Here is a 15,897-nt window from a genome sequence, read left to right as displayed (position 1 = left end):
GCCTTTGCGCTAGTTGTCATAAAGCTCTCGCGAGCACACAGACTGCAGAGCTACTTGGTAGGATGTGCAGCAGTGTCCGTATTAATTTGTTCCAGAAGATGACTCGCGTTGGTCTAGATGGAGTGGGGTGCAGGCAGGATATTGTTTCCCTCTCTGTCCGTCGCTACCGCTCTCTCTGTCAGCTGTATTTTCTCTGTGATCCCGCCTGCCCGGCTCTCTCCTAAATAACCCCCATTCATTCTCCATGTAGGGTCTGCCACCATTCAGCTGCTTTATGTGTGCTGCTGGAGACAGAGGGAAGTCTCGATCACTTTGTGTGTGTGTGTGCGGGTTTGACAAATAAGCCTTTGATGCTCATATAAGGAAAAGTGTGCCCTTAAATATCCTTTTTAAGTCGCTGTATGTCATAAATAATCCTGTTTGTCAGGCCATAGTCTCGTACAATAAAATGAACTAAATGAAGCTTGCCCTTCCTCTCTCTGTCCTCCCAGGTTCATCTTTTCCCGTCCTTCTGTTTTTGGAGTGCTTGGCAATGGTGAGAGAAGCCTGCTGATGTGGTGCCCCACGTTTCCTCCTGAACCATTCGGCTACAAACTCTTCTTCAAGGATGCCATGGACGTGACAGAGAGCGGGAAAGGAGAGAAATGGAGACTGCTCAGAGACTACCCTCGAGGGTCTTGGTGTGAAGTGGTTGTGTTTCCCTTCACTCCCTCCGTTGTCTGGCTGTCCCAGAGGAGGCGTGGCCTGGCCGTGTGAGACCCACCTTTTCTGAGTCCTGCCCCAGTTTGTTTTAGTTTATAGACAATCTTTTATTTTACAGAACCTAACTGCAGTTTTTAAAGATGCACATGTGTAAAAAGAATGACGTTGATAAAGAACACGTATATATTTAAACTATGATGACGATGATGATAGTGCTACCCATGTAAAACTGCATGCTGTGCGGAGCTTTGAGTAAGGAAAACTACTTGGTTAAGGACAGACAAATGGACTAAAACCTTGACAACCACCGCTGATGGTGAGTTGGGGGGGGGGGGGGGGGGGGGGTTTGTTTCCATTAGTTTTTGTTTTGATTATTTTTTTCCAATAAATATTTTGTAATTATTTATGTAAAACATGTCCCAACCAAACCCTATTTGTTGTCTGGCTCCCATTTTTTTATTTTCTGACGGTGCACGTGGTCATTATACTGCAGGGTTTTATTTATACATATGAATAAACCTTGTGGTTTTATTTCACACCAACACGATGTTATTGGGAACGGAGATCGAGGGCGATTCGAAACTTTAAAACTGAAGAGGGGATCAGAAAATGTCAAATGGGTTTCTTCAGACCACGGAAAAACTTAAGTAATATGTTGTCGGGCATCTGTGTGTTAAAAAAAGATGCACTGCTAGCCTTTTTTCCACTCTGATCATCTTATTGTTCCCTGATCACATCCCTGGAAACTTCTCTCTTCCACCTCCATCTTTCCTTTTCTCCCTTGCTCTCTGGTCTGACTCACCTGCACTTTCCTCTGCTGTCTTTCTCCCTCTCTCTTCTGACTTACCTGCTATCTTCTTTGCCCTCCATCCCCCGCTTTCCCCTTCTCTCCATCCCTCCAACTCATCTCCTCTGCTCTCTCTCTTTTGCGCCCCCTCTCCTCCGTAATCTATTCTTAGTGCTGGCCTGATGGGGGCAGCTAATTGCGTAAGATGGAGAGAGACAAACACTGCCTTTACGTGTCAGCCCAGCACTGAGAGAATCTCTGGCAGAGCCCAGACCAGGCAAAACCTCAGCAATATACCTTTTGATTTAATAAAGAATTCCTGCTTTTCTGACCACATTCTTAGTTTATTTCTTAACTGTTGGAATGAACCCATCCCCATGATTGTGCTAATGGCATCTTTGACAATGTGTATGTCTGCCCTGCATCCTCTGTGGTTTACCAGTCATCTATTGCTGTCATCGCTATTTTGTTTCGTCGTTCAGTCTGCTCCCCTGCAAAGCCACCTTGAATTTATACAATGACGGAAGTGAACACAGGTTCTTCTGTCTTTTTTTTCTCAAAGAAATATGTACATTGCTTAGTCCCTGGAAGTCTAGGAATCACGGCATTACAAATCGTTCGGGATTTCTACTCTGTACAGATATTTCTTTCTATACATAGACGGGGACCTTTTTGTTCAACAGCTCGAACCCTGGTCCCAGTAGCAATGCCAAGGAATTCACACTTTATTTTGCAGAATAAAGTGAACAATGTAACAAGTACCAGTACCCAATATTTTAAGGTCTAAATCATGTTTGCAAACACAACATTGCTTTAACATGGAAAAACAATCCCTTCAAGTGAGGTTGGGTAATTGGGTGCCAATAACTCACTCATTGGCGCAAGGGAATGGGTGGCACACTTTTGCCCAGCTAACACCTGACTCCAATAATCAACTTTCAGTTTAGAATGCAATTAGTTTATTCAGCTGTGTTTGTAGGAATGGGGGGAAAAGTGATATCGCTCCGTGGCCTTGTGGTTAGTGTCCACCCTGATGTTGGGAGTTTGATCTCCGGCTGAGTCATACTAAAGACAAAAATGGGACCTGATGCATCTGCTTGGCACTCTGCATTAAGGAGATCGATTTAAGGCCCTGAGAGACTAGCGTCCTGTCCAGGGGGTGTACTTATACATCAACCTGCCATACTCTATGGAAACAAGAGATCGGCTCCTGCGCCTCGCTCGTGCGAGGCTACTTACTCTCGCCCCCGAGGACTTGAGTTACCCATCCCTACATTCGCATATGCAGGGTCAAACTACTGTACTGGAAGCATTTAATCAATTCCAAGCATTTAGTTCAGTCAGTAAATGATCCTGAATGCAACTGATTTCACAGTCCTGTGATAGCTACATCCCAAGTTCTCCTTCGCCTGCTCTCTCTCGTCTCTTTCCTTGTCCTCTCTCTCCCCTCGGGACGATCTGTTTGTTGCATACTCCTTGATTCCTCTCTCCTCAACTCATTGGATGAGGAAGCCAGAGGTCCCTTCTCCAATGGGTTTTAAGAAGATGAGGATGTAAGAAGTATGCAATTGAGATTTCTCCCCCTTTCTCTGTCCTTTGTCTCAATTGGATTTGAGTCTACTGGCCTCCTTTTAAAAAAGGTCAAAAGTAATCGAGAAGAGAGGAAAAGTGGACAAATGCGCTTGTATGAAATCACTCATTTTCCTATCGCCTGTCACCAGACATTACATTTACAGGAGTAGATCCCAAAATGTGTAAAGTGATATCGCTAGTTATGCAAGACATTTTATAGATAAAAGGATAAGTATAATTTTTAAATGTTTGCATGCTTTTCTCAGAGAAAACAATATCTGATTAAAATTTGCTTTGCAAATTTCGTGAAGAATTCATGTAGGATACACTTGTTCTTCCTTGCCAAAAGGAGGCTATTGAGGAGGGGCGGACCATCTTCCATTTGACACTACTCAACCACTTATCGTTTACCGGGTCACGGAGGTCTGACTTTTTCCCAAATGAGAGAATGCCCATGAGTGTGGAAGTTTCTATGGCAGACACATGCAGCCCAATTCTGATATTTTGCCCAATTATTTGCAAAAGATTTGATCTGACTGGTCAAAAGACCAGTTAGTGGCAAAAATATCAGAATTGGGGGTGCTTGCGTAAATGCAGCCTTGTGTCAGTCAGTGATACACACTAAAAGTATGTGGACACCTGCTTGTCGAACATTCATTCCAAAATCATGGGTGTTAATATGGAGTCGGTCCCCTTTGCTGCTATGACAGCCTTCTGTGAAGGGTTTCCACTAGATGTTGGAACATTGCTTCAGAGACTTGCTTCCATTCAGCCACAAGATGTAGTAGAGAAGGTGGAAAGTTAAGTTCTTCGTGTAAACATCACAATCAAACTGAAATGGTCCACCCACACAGACTGTGTGGTGATGAAGGTGGCAACAGAGCCACTTCAACTTCAGGAGGCTGAAGAAATTTAGCTTGTCACCTTAAAACCCTGACAAACTTTTGCAGATGCCACAATCATGGGAAAACGGGCTGCCAGGTACAGCAACTACACCAGAGGTTGGTGCTGTCTGCAACATCACTGGGGGGAAACTACCTGCCCTCCATCACACCTACAGCACCCAATGTCACAGGAAGGCCAAAACGATCATCAAGGACAACAACCACCTGAACCACTGCCTGTTCACCCCGCTACCATCCAGAAGGCAAGGTCAGTACAGGTGCATCAAAGCAGGGACCGAGAGACTGAAAAACAGCTCAAGGCCATCAGACTGCTAAACAGCAATCATTCACTCAGTCTGCTGCCTACATAGGCTCAAATACCTGGCCACTTTAAACAATGTAGAGGTGCTGTGTGAGTCCGGAGGGAGCGTCTCTCCCACATAGGTGGGTGTGGCATATGAGGGCGTACACACAGTTGGTGTGTAGCATCATAGACCCACTGCTCATACCTATGACCATATGGGGTGTTGTGCCTCAGATGCTGTAGAGTTGGTGGAACTGAAATTCTCCAGTTGCTTTGCATGGGTTTAGTGGCCACAGGTGGCTGTGTACCAGTGCATCGCGGAGGTTGGGGTTCCTCCGTTAGGCGAGGATTGTTTGGTGCAGGGGAAGAGCCTTCGGCTGGAGGAGGTTCTCCTTGAGGTGTCTTTCCACTGTGCCACTGAGCAGGTTGTACGTGATAATCAGAGTAATTCCGCTCTGTCCTTGTATTGTCATTCATCCGCTGCCGCTATTGCATCTGTTGGGTTTGGTGATAGATCTGGGTGGCTGCAGTAAGTCTCGTCTTGCCTGTTGTAGGGAGGAGCAGGTGTAGCCCCTGTTCCATCTAAGTGCTTGGGATAGGGTAAGTGTCCAGCTCATGTGTAAGGTGGATGGATGGGTGGTGTGCATTGAGCACAGCGCAAACTGCCTGAACTCCTCCATGCTGTGGAGCCAAACCACCCAATATGTCGTCCAGGTAACGGTAGAAGTGTGAAGATCGGACAGGGCATAGAGGGAACGCGGTGGTTTCCCATTCCACCAGGTAGATGTTGGCATAGGAGGGGGAGAATTGTTTCCCCATGGCCACTCCTTTGATCTGTAGGTAGGTGCGTCCATTGAATTCAAAGTCATTGCATGTGAGTGAGATCTCCAGCAGTTGCAGGAGTGGCTCGTACAGCCTGCCGGGCTGGGGGTGGCGTTCTAGTTTGGCCTGCCTGCAGCCAGGCCTGGTGTTACCTCAATATTGGTGTAGAGGCTGTCCATGTCCATACCATAAGGGAACATTTTGGCATTTCGTGTATGATCAGTGAAAAAGTCCATATAGCAAATGTACGGTCCCTTACTAGACGTCCGAAATCGTTTGTAAAATTCGCGGTCGGCGTCGGGCCGTGCGGTAGGGCCGGACCTACCGGGAAGTCATCGAATGAACTTTGTCGGACATTCGGTTTCCGTTTAATAAAATAAACAAGTTTTGGACCGTTTTTCCGCTATCCCGGAAATTCCCACAAGAGGGCATACAGAATCATATGGCAATTTGGCAAAACATCACGAATCACGACGGGGCCTTATCTCGAAAACGGAAAATATTTCGAAGCCGAAACTTGGTGAGCGTAGGTTTGGCATAATGGGCAGTTGGCCCCGAACAAGATGGCGTCTAGGCCTCGACGGTTTTTGAGTTATGGCCATTTTTCTGGGATTAAAGGTCCTAAATGGAAATAGAGAAATTATTTTTCCACTTCAGGTCAAAGTCAAGGAGCCTCCGGTGTCAATAAAAAAAGAACCAGCCATTTATCTATCGTCATTTAAGAGAAACGGAACAATGACAAATTGGGGATGTTCACAAATAGGCGGGGTTTTTTTTCAAAGGTTACAGATCCAGTTGCGGGGTGTTCATACGAATCTTTTTAAAGTGTGAGGCGGAGCTCTGCGAGATTTCTGTGATTTTCTGAAATAACACACACACACTAAACCCTCCGTAAATAACTCAGTTCTTAACGTAAAGACTTAAAACTCAGGATTATGTAAAGGCATACCCCAATCAGGATATGAGTTTATTTATAGCTTCCTGTGCCAACCAGAAGTGCCTTAAATGGTGTCATAGTGGCTGTTTCCAAGGGTTAAAAAGGTCAGATCTTTTCAAAACTTCATATGTGTGATTAGGCAACCCCCATAAACTGTAAGTCAGTCATTTCTCCCAACAGATGTCAAAGAAAAGCTCTCACACACACACACACAGCAAGGATGGAGTGACAAAGTGCGGTGCTTAAAGACACAGAGAGCAGGCAATGCAATGCATTACCATAATCCCTAGGCCGTGCCGAGTTCAACAAGATATTCCGCTTGACCGTAGCTCGCTCGGTCTAGGCGCAGCGACCATTAGAATAGTAGGCCCAAAATGAAGCCTGCCCCACAATGTCATTTGCTTTTGGGTGACAGTGAGAGAACCGTTAGGGTGAGAAGAAAAATTCCACCACAGGAATGTTCCTAAGGTCCTCCCGATCTGTACAAGCCTAACCTTTGGCATTAACCCTTAACAGTAAAACAGGGTTTTTTGATCTCACAGATTACAGTGACATCTCTCCCCATAGGAATACATTGCCTGCACCACAAAATTCAACCTGAAGCCTATATGGGTTATGAATGCCGTATGAACCTGTCTTCGGTACCAGTCCATCAGGCCACTATGAGGTCTACCTGTGTTGATTCTAAGCTTCCTGGACCAACCGGAAGTGGTTAAAATGCCCCTAAAAGTGTATACCCATACACTGCCTGCAGTTTGACAGACATAGTGCATTCAAGCCTGTGTAAATCAGTCAATTCTTAACGTAAAGACTTAAAACTCAGGATTCTGTAAAAGCATACCCCAATGAGGATATGTGTTGACTTATAGCTTCCTGTGCCAACCGGAAGTGCCATAATTGGTGTCTCAGGGGCTGTTTCGAAGGGTTAAAAAAGTCTGATCTGTCCAAAACTTCATATATGTGATTAGGCAACCCCCATGAACTGTAAAGTCATTTTTCTCCAAAAAATTCAAAGGAAAAAAAAATCACACTAAAACACAACTTGGAAGGAGGGACGTATTGGGGTGCGTAGAGACAAACAGTGGCTGCAATAGTTAGCTTTGTTCGAGCTAAAAAATAACCGTCAGACCTAGAGTTCCGAAACTTTAGAAACCTGTTCTAGACCTCCCGTCAATGGTGCTTGGTGAGTTACGTTGCATCACGAAAATGACGACATTTAGAAATGTCCCAGAGTCGCAAGACTAGGTGCATTGCGAACGTCTCGACCCATATAGACAGACCCCAACGTTTCTGCCCGATAGCTCATTCAAGGACCCCGTAGCAAGTCATGGAAAATAGTGGATTTTCAGCACCAATTAGGGTTTTTCTCGGACACCAAATGACCTATCGAGCCGAAACTTGGGATTCGGACCCACAGCTAGAACGTAACTACGTGTTTTATGGTTTTTTTATGGTTTGAACCGAAGGCGTTGTGAATTTTGGGCCAGCTCTGAAGTATGTAATAGTTGGCTACTAAACGAGTTGGAAAAAGTGGGTTTGTATCAGTTTGGTGTCAGAATGATATCTAATTGACTGATGGACTCTTGTCCACTTGACTCTTGTACATTTGCAATATGTTTAAACAGTGAGGTACCATCACCAAAAGCGACATTCTGAAATCTACCCTAACGAGCGATTGAGATGAACCAGAATCACTGCAAAGCCATCCCGAGTTCATCGGGCCAGTCAATTTCACATTCCTGCAGGATTTTTATAGCATGACAAATTCGTGATGGTACCTGCCCATTGAAACATATTGCAAATGCACAGTGACTTTGAAAAAGTAAGGAAACATAAACAAATGGACATAGTGAAATCAAATTTTTTTTATTTTTGGGTGACCAGTTGCACGTGCATTTGCAATATGATTATATAGTGAAAAAACATCACCAAAGTCACATTCTGAAATCAACTCTAACGAACGATTGAGATGAACCAGAATCACTGCAAAGCCATCCCGAGTTCATCGGGCCAGTCAATTTCACATTCCTGCAGGATTTTTATAGCATGACAAATTCGTGATGGTACCTGCCCATTAAAACATATTGCAAATGCACAGTGACTTTGAAAAAGTAAAGAAACATAAACAAAAAAAATCCCCAATTTTTTTTGGGGGGTTACCAGTTGCACATTTTAGATCACCAGTTGCACATTTCAGATCACCAGTTGCACGGAGGAAAATCTTTACTTTTGACTTTTGACTTCCTATGACAACATATGCCTTATGCACAAGTAAAACAAAAAAAAATTATGATAATACAAGTTGACAAAGGTATAGTTTGAGCAAAGTATAGTTTGAATTTTGAGCATGACAAATTCGTGATGGTACCTGCCCATTAAAACATATTGCAAATGCACAGTGACTTTGAAAAAGTAAGGAAACATAAACAAAAAAAAAAAAATTTGGGGGGGTTACCAGTTGCACATTTTAGATCACCAGTTGCACATTTCAGATCACCAGTTGCACATTTCAGATCACCAGTTGCACGGAGGAAAATCGTTACTTTTGACTTTGACTTTTGACTTCCTATGACATCATATTGCAAATGGAGAAAACATATGCCTTATGCACAAGTAAAACAAAAAAAAAATATGATAATAAAGTATGACTAAAGTATGTTGATAAAGTTCTTATACATGTGTTATTGACACAAAAATCAAAAGAATTTTGAAAAACGGTCCAGAAAGCACTTTTTTAAATGCACAGTGACTTTGAAAAAGTAAGGAAACATAAACAAAAACAATCAATTTTTTGGGGGGCGTTACCAGTTGCACATTTTAGATCACCAGTTGCACATTTCAGATCACCAGTTGCACGGAGGAAAATCATTACTTTTGACTTTGACTTTTGACTTCCTATGAAATCATATTCCAAATGGAGAAAACATATGCCTTATGCACAAGTAAAAAAAAAAAAAAATATGATAATAAAGTATGTTGATAAAGTTCTTATACATGTGTTATTGACACAAAAATCGAAAGAATTTTGAAAAACGGTCCAGAAAGCACTTTTTTAAGGATGTGTGAAGTTTTTTACCAAATTTTGTCATTTTTGACTTTTGACTTCCTATGAAATCATATTCCAAATGGAGAAAACATATGCCTTATGCACAAGTAAAAAAAAAAAAAAAGTATGACTAAAGTATGTTGATAAAGTTCTTATACATGTGTAATTGACAAAAAAATTGAAAGAATTTCGAAAAAAGGCCCAGAAAGCACTTTTTTAAGGGGTGAAAAGTTTTTGAAAAAAAAATCATTTTTTCAAAATTTTGCTTTTGGATGTTGACTTGGGTTGCATTTCCAATATGGCATTTGCCATATACTTTGCACGAATCAACGCCGCTTTGGGTGGTATTGGACATCGTGTATATGGTTTGTCCAATGCCAATGTCTTGCCGTTCATTTTTGTCCAATTCAGGGGGGTATTCCCTTACATACCTAAATGACAAGCAACTTTCCTGTAACACTGATGTGAAAATGTCAGATAGTACTTACTTTCTGAGGAGCAGTGTAGCACACACCATTGAGGCCAACAAACAAAGCTGTGGATAGTTTCCTTGAAGCCAAAGCATGAAGAAAGAACAAATTCAAATGCCGAAACCCGGGATCAAACCAGGGACCTTTCGATCTTCAGTCTAACGCTCTCCCAACTGAGCTATTTCAGCAATTCACTAAACTTAATTCTGTGGCACCCTTGACAATTCACATGCAATGTGACACTCAAAATGTACATAATAGCCAGTATGGGGATCGAACCCATGACCTTGGCATTATTAGCACCACACTCTAACCAACTGAGCTAACCGGCCACTAGCTATTAGGCGCAATTTTTGAGATGCACCGAGCCTCTGCAAGTGCTGGCGCGTAAACTAACAAGTCCAGCAACAGCATAGCCTGACAAGAATGGACCCTCTTGGTTGCTTCTTGCGGAAATTCCCAACGGCTGGGGAATTAGCTCAAATGCTTTGCATGCGTGAGGTAGTGGGATCGATGACTGCATTCTCCAAAAGCACATTGTTTTATCGATCCAAGAAAACTCCAGTTCACACTTCATGCAGCCTTGTCTAACGACAACCTACTGTCATGTAAACAATGACAAGAAACTCTCATGTATCACGGATGTCACAATGTCAGATGAAAAAGAAGACATTACTTACTTTCAGAGAGCAGCGTATCACACACTCTAACCAACTGAGCTAACCGGCCGCTGGCTACAGAGCACAATTGTTGAGATGCACCGAGCCTCTGCAAGTGCTGGAGTGCAAACTAACAAGTCCACCAACAGCATAGCCTGACAAGACTGGACACTCTTGGTTGCTCCTTGTGGCAATTCCAAACAGCTGGGGAATTTGATCAATTGGTATTGTGTTTGCTTAGCATGCTATAGGTAGTGGGATCGATGCCCGCATTCCCCAAAATCACATTTTTTTGTGGATCCAAGAAAGCTCCAGTTCACACTTCATGCAGCCTTGTCCTACGACAACCTACTGTCATGTAACAATGACAAGCAACTTTCCTGTAACACTGATGTCCAAATGTCAGATGAAAAAGCAAGATAGTACTTACATGGTTGGCCCCGGGTTCCTCCTAATGCAAGACAATGCTCGACCTCATGTGGCTGGAGTGTGTCAGCAGTTCCTGCAGGAGGAAGGCATTGATGCTATGGACTGGCCCGCCCGTTCCCCAGACCTGAATCCAATTGAGCACATCTGGGACATCATGTCTCGCTCCATCCACCAACGCCACGTTGCACCACAGACTGTCCAGGAGTTGGCGGATGCTTTAGTCCAGGTCTGGGAGGAGATCCCTCAGGAGACCATCCGCCACCTCATCAGGAGCATGCCCAGGCATTGTAGGGAGGTCATACAGGCACGTGGAGGCCACACACACTACTGAGCCTTATTTTGACTTGTTTTAAGGACATTACATCAAAGTTGGATCAGCCTGTGGTGTGGTTTTCCACTCCAAATCCAGACCTCCATGGGTTGATAAATTTGATTTCCATTGATAATTTTTGTGTGGTTTTGTTGTCAGCCCATTCAACTATGTAAAGAAAAAAGTATTTAATAAGAATATTTAATTCATTCAGATCTAGGATGTGTTATTTTAGTGTTCCCTTTATTTTTTTGAGCAGTGTATATACTTGTCTGTAACGATGTTAGAACACATCAAATGAATGTGAACATGAGGACACAAAGGAGAGATTAATTAAAATATAATCTTTTAATACATTTTTAATGCTGAAGTTTTTTAATGCTGAAAAAATCAATGTATTGCAAATCCAATCTGGGAAAATGGCCTGTTGGACAAAAATAAAATTTAGATAACATCCTTGCTACTTCAGCCATTTGCTATGTTAAAGTAAAATCTCAGTTAATGATGAATGGATACAATTTGGAAGGATTTTCCAGAGTCATACCTCAGTAGGGTAGAGTGTCGGGTGGCACAACCATTGGTGCCATGAGGTCAAAGTGTGAAGGAGGGAGCAAGCCAGAGAGCTGTCTAGGAAGCAGTCCAGGCCCACGGCTTTGAGGCTTTGAGTTGGTCCCATCATTGTAATGCATTGTAGGGTATCTGCTGCCCCATAGACCTGCTGGTAGTGGGAAAGTTGTTAGCAGGAGACCACCAGGGACATCTATGATCGGCTGACACGGTCTTGGTTAAACCACATGTATTCTAAAGCAATATTCACTTGCTTTCATAGAGTAAGGATTCACTCCTTTGGGGACACTGCCAGTGTTCTCCTGATATCCATATGTCCCCATTTGTGGAGGTGGTTGTACACACTTGTTCTGTAAAACACAACACATTTTCCAAATTGTTAGTAATATTATCACAGTTGAAATACAATGGTTGTCACTGTTTTTAATTTCATTGAATTTAAGTGTGTACCTCAGCCTTGGGCTCAGTTTTGTTAACCCATCTGTGCAGAGTTGGATCCCAGACAATCTGAGGAAGAAGATATTAGCAATTTTTTAGATTTTAATCCACTCAATTGTCTCTACATAGAATATAGTGTTAATAACCAGTTCCTTACAGATCTGTCTTTGTCCTCAGGTAGATGAACCTCCTTCTTATTAACACTTCCACTACCAAAGACCCAGCTGAGCCTTCCTCCACTGTTATTGTGAACAGCAGGGGTCTGGCACTGAGAGTTGGCCTCGGAGTGTTCCGGCTTCGTGATCGACATCATAGCAGGATGCTCAACATATCTAAGTCGGACATCTGTAATAAGTGGGAGAAGTCAGGCCACTCTGCTCATGTCACCACACAGAACAATTACTAGCTGACAGGTAGGAACGTCTCGCTCTGATACTCTGTTACAACCCAATCTTAACCTACACGCAGTCACAGGGATTACTGGGAGGTTACTCCATTGTTTTGGTTGCAAAATCAACAATTCCCTGCATATTATGTGAGGGCTTACAAATGTGACCAATCGCCAAACTATTTCTGCATAAAATAGTCACATCATCACGCTATCACAATGGTAATTTATTTTCTAATTAGGTACGCTTAAGTGACCTCTTCTCTTGGAATAGAAATCCACAAGTGGAGTACACGCTCCACCATCCCATTTCCACAGTGGTGCCACCATGGGGATGATGGGAGGTGGTTGTGGATGATTGTTTCCATTCTTCACAGGGACACTGGCTGAGAAGGAGAACTCCTTTTGTTCAGGGATGAGGCCTGATGCTCGGAGGATCTCCTTCCTCTGTGCAGCAACATCAGCTGCTGTGATGATCTGCAGGTATAATATAGAGCATATAGTCATTCCCTAAAAAATTAACCACTTGGAATCTATAGCATCAGTGACACATGGTACACTGAGTGTATTAAACATTATTAAGAACACCTTCTCTTTCTGTGACACAGACTAATCAGGTGAAAGCTATAATCCCTTATTGATGTTAATTGTTAAATCTTCTCATTGTAGATGAAGGGGAGGAGACAGGTTAAAGATGGATTTTTAGACAATTGAGACATGGATTGTGTATGTGTGTCATTCAGAGGGTGAATGGGCAAGACCAAACATTTAAGTCCCTTTGAACAGAGTATGGTAGTAGGTGCCAGGCGCACCGGTTTGTGTCAAGAACTGTCATGCTGTTGGGTTTTTCAGCTCAATAGTTTTCCCTGAGTATCAACAATGGTCCACCACCAAGGGGGGGACCTCAATAGGAAGGTGTTCTTAATGTTTTGTTCACTCAGTGTAGATCATTCTATAGCATATTCTTTCATTTGTATATGTACTGATACTGTAAATACACAAATTATATTAATGTTATCTACAATATATTATAATACCGTAAGCCTTCCTGCTGCAGGGGCATTTCCTCCTACAATTTTGAATCTTTGTTCATTTTTACATTGGCACTGTTACTACAGGAGATGATGCTATCATAAAGTATTTGATGTAAGTATGTAGGATAATTACCCATAATGCTCATTGACTGAACATTCAAAATTACCATAGCAATTATTGACGCATTCACATGCCATCGGAAACTTGGAACTTGGAGTTAAAATGAATGTAAGTTATTAGTGTAGAGCTTCCTACTGGTTGATTCTAGTACTTCACAAGTGGGAAACTTGAAATCATCATTCCATAACGAGTTAGTGAGTCAGAAATGTCCAAATTTCCTAGTTCCGACTTGAAGGGCCTTCTATGATGTAGGGCAGGTCAGTAACCAAATTATTTTACTGTGCCCAGTCGCACACAGACTTTTATGGTCACACAAGTTGCCACCAGTGGATTCCAAATGAGTAGCCTAACAATTATTTACATGGCCCCAGGTACAACTGCAACCAAATTATTTTTCTGTGAGAAATCAATAATAGTTGCACTCATAGGGTAACAGTCAGCAATTGACAGTGAGCAATGAGCAAGATAAGCATAGACGGGAAGTTGACAATAGCTTATTATTAGTGTAAAGTCATTGTATTTCTATGGTTGCAGTCCTCAAAGATTGAATTGCATTGAATTTAATTAATCAGATCCAATGATTTACCGCCCTTAGGGTGGGGTACCGCTAGTCATCATTATTATAATCACCATCTCAATCATTATCACCATACCATCATAAACTTATTCTTCTGTATCTGAGACTCATCTGACACTACCTTAGACATGGCAGTGTGCAACTCAATACACTGCCCCTGCATGGTGTTCAGCGTCCCCTGCATGTGGTTAATCGAATGCTTAACATCGTTCAGCAGGATCTGAATCTCAAGCCTGCAAGAAATCAGGTGGTTCAACATACTGAGATGACGAGAGTCTTCAGACCATGCCCATTGGACCATCTTTAGGATTCGTTCTCACTTAATTAACACCAATCTAATTAGGAATGTAACTTTGTGCAGAAGATGTTACAATAGTGTTATTTAGAAGAAAAAAAGTGTACTTTGTCAGGCGCCAAAAGGATGACGGCATGTCTCCCTGCTCCAGTGAGCTCTGCTGGCAGGTCTTGCTCACTGTTGGAGCAACAGGAGCCAAATTAGAGGAAAAATATCTATGGTAAGATAATGTAATACAATCTTTAAACCCATCAGAAGTATAGTGCTTACCTCCATGAAAAAATTGGTCCATGTTATTTATGGCTGCATTGTCCCAATGTTGACCACTAGTTCCAACTTGTGATAAGAAGGTCTTGATGACACGATCAAGTCAACATTTTGTTAGACATTTCAGAGATAGCATTAGCAATTGTACACGAGACAGTGCTTCCAGATGTTGAGGTATATTCCTTCTGAGGTGTGTAAAAAAACCCATTGTGTGTGAGTACTCACATGAAAGGTATCCATGATTCTAGATGAAGCCAATCATGTATGTGATTACCATCCTATGGGTCAGCAATGGAATGATTGCTACACAGCTTTCAGGAGACTTTATGTCTTGGGCCTGGATGAATCATTGAAATACAAGTAATATTGACGCATATCCTTACCTTGGACAAGCGTATCCAAAAGGCCTATCCAGTCGTGCGTGAAGATACCTTTAGGCAGATAAAAGCGCGGTACGGGTTGAGACACGCTCTGTATTGTGAATCTGTAACGCTGACATAAAAGCACGTTTTCATTCAAAATTTACACTGTAGAATGACCTGCAAGCCAATCAGAATCTAGTTTTAAACAATACGGTGGGTTCCATGGAACGTCAAACATATTAGGCCACTTGCATCACAGATTACAGTCACTGAACATGGGTTTAATAGCTATAATGGCTATATGTACAGTATATGCACATCGTATTGAATTGAGAATACATTTACTGCATCACTGTAATTATGTAGCCTAATCCTATGAGGATCATATGTGAAATGTCAGAATCATGGCACATGAAAACTTAATGAAATTGACTGAAGATTACAAAATTCACTGTGACAGAATATCCATGTAATTTAAATTAAATTACGTTAAACCAACGTGGAATAAACATTGAATTGATGTATGTGCCCAGTGGGAAGTGATGAATTCGAAATGATTGAATACATACAGCATTACAAAGAAAGAGATACAAAAATTGCTTAGAAAAGCTTGAAAAAGTGTAATTTCCCTGGGCCACTCAAACGCAAAATGTATGTACGCATTACTGTACATCGCTTTTGATGAAAGCGTCTGCTTTCAAATCTCTGACTCTCACACATATTTACAATCTCGCGATGTTTATTTCTGGCTCTTTCACATTTGAGGGATTTTGTTAAGTAAATGGATGTAGTGCACCGCCTGGGTAGGCTGAGAGATGGGGAAAACAACCAGCCACCACGACCAGTGATCATGAGATTCATCTCCAGGACAGTGAGGGACATGACATGGAAAAGTTCAAAGAAAAATGACTATTTAAAGAAGAACA

The 15,897-nt window shown here is 42.3% G+C and overlaps 1 protein-coding gene, 1 long non-coding RNA gene and 2 other non-coding genes across 9 annotated transcripts in view; 1 reads left to right on the top strand and 3 right to left on the bottom strand.

Moving 5' to 3' along the window:
* The window catches only part of LOC110508403 (serine/threonine-protein kinase STK11), a 47,246-nt gene extending 45,415 nt beyond the window's left edge, over positions 1-1,831 (top strand). For all 6 annotated transcript variants that reach the window (XR_016492922.1, XR_016492920.1, XR_016492921.1 and 3 more), the window contains exon 11: positions 492-1,831. The gene's annotated coding sequence lies outside the window, so the exon portion shown is untranslated. The remainder of the gene's footprint in view (positions 1-491) is intronic.
* Positions 1,832-9,639: 7,808 nt separating this feature from the next.
* On the bottom strand, positions 9,640-9,712 carry trnaf-gaa (transfer RNA phenylalanine (anticodon GAA)). The gene has a single exon. It is a non-coding gene; the product is annotated as a tRNA-Phe (tRNA).
* A 70-nt stretch (positions 9,713-9,782) lies between these two features.
* On the bottom strand, positions 9,783-9,856 carry trnai-aau (transfer RNA isoleucine (anticodon AAU)). Its single transcript has one exon. It is a non-coding gene; the product is annotated as a tRNA-Ile (tRNA).
* A 1,782-nt stretch (positions 9,857-11,638) lies between these two features.
* Positions 11,639-15,157, bottom strand: LOC149970696 (uncharacterized). The gene is made up of 4 exons (XR_016493066.1): positions 14,993-15,157; positions 14,613-14,946; positions 12,085-14,519; positions 11,639-11,839 (listed from the first exon to the last, which is right to left on the bottom strand). It is a non-coding gene; the product is annotated as an uncharacterized LOC149970696 (long non-coding RNA).
* Between the last annotated feature and the right edge of the window lie 740 nt (positions 15,158-15,897).

Source organism: Oncorhynchus mykiss, chromosome 28 (assembly GCF_057628025.1).
Source record: "Oncorhynchus mykiss isolate SJ-2025 chromosome 28, ASM5762802v1, whole genome shotgun sequence".
Taxonomy (NCBI): Eukaryota; Metazoa; Chordata; class Actinopteri; order Salmoniformes; family Salmonidae; genus Oncorhynchus; species Oncorhynchus mykiss.
This window is presented reverse-complemented; position numbering and strand designations above follow the sequence as displayed.